This window comes from Egretta garzetta, unplaced genomic scaffold (genome assembly GCF_000687185.1).
Source record: "Egretta garzetta isolate BGI_Z169 unplaced genomic scaffold, ASM68718v1 scaffold60, whole genome shotgun sequence".
In the NCBI taxonomy this organism is placed as follows: Eukaryota; Metazoa; Chordata; class Aves; order Pelecaniformes; family Ardeidae; genus Egretta; species Egretta garzetta.
This window is the reverse complement of record NW_009258269.1, coordinates 2,131,846-2,132,252: the sequence shown is the minus strand read 5'-3', so window position 1 is coordinate 2,132,252 and position 407 is coordinate 2,131,846.

Sequence of the window (407 nt, the reverse complement as noted above, 5' to 3'; positions counted from 1 at the left end):
CCCGGCATTGGGGTGCTGCTCCAGGCCGTGCTGTGCTGCTGCAATGTCCTTCGGTGCCTGAATACAACAAATTAACACAAATCACCTGAAACTATTGAGCACCGAGTGCGTTAAGTAGGACACGGCTGATTACCCAGGTGATTTAGCTCTGGCAGGGCCATGCACAAAGCACGTGAACCTGCTAGCAACCAGTGCCCTGGGGGGGGGCAGCACCCCCAGGTGCCCCCTTCCCAGCAGTGCAGCCCCCTGATGCCTGCCCTGGGCACCGCGCACTCCCCAGCATCACTGGTGACTTCATGCATTTGCCCCCCCTGGCCTGCCCACCCCAACCCTCCATTTTGAGCAGTGCCCCCCCACCCGTGGCAGTGCAGGCAGCTGGATGCTGCCCCCCCTGGGGCTGGACTTCC